This window comes from Penaeus monodon, chromosome 21 (assembly GCF_015228065.2).
Source record: "Penaeus monodon isolate SGIC_2016 chromosome 21, NSTDA_Pmon_1, whole genome shotgun sequence".
NCBI classification, from domain to species: Eukaryota; Metazoa; Arthropoda; class Malacostraca; order Decapoda; family Penaeidae; genus Penaeus; species Penaeus monodon.
The window spans coordinates 8,385,247-8,385,699 of NC_051406.1; the positions used below are offsets into that span (position 1 = coordinate 8,385,247).

The 453-nt window shown below is 42.2% G+C and overlaps 1 protein-coding gene across 5 annotated transcripts in view; it reads right to left on the minus strand.

Annotated features, from left to right (window-relative positions):
- Positions 1 to 453, minus strand: part of LOC119586172 — a gene marked incomplete at its 3' end in the record, with an annotated part of 81,902 nt that overhangs the window by 44,862 nt on the left and 36,587 nt on the right.

Consider the following 453-nt stretch of genomic DNA (forward strand, 5'->3'; position numbering starts at 1 on the left):
CTTCTGGGGGAGTCGCGTGGGTTTCGAGTTTATCCCCATATTTACCTGTAGTTTGGCGTATTATTTTCTCTCTCGCTGGCTGCTTGCGTTATTTATCCGCTGGCGGTGGAATCTGGTAATGCCATCGCTTTCGTCTAAGTTTGTTTGTCCCAATTCGACTGTTCGATACTACCGTCTGTTCGCGTCTATTTCCGTCTGTGGGCATTGTGAAAAATGAGGACGAATGGCGCCTTTCCTCCTAAGAGCTGCACGGAATTCTATAATCAATTATTAGATTTACATATCTTAGTATCAAAATGTGTCATTTTACAATCCCTCAGCGAGAGAGGCATGTGAATAATTCACTTCGATAGACTGCAATTGGAAAATACCTTTTTGCTTTGTTATCTTTACTATTTTCCTCACTGTTGCCGTCTTACGCGCGCTTATATATAACGATTCCCGGATTAAGAA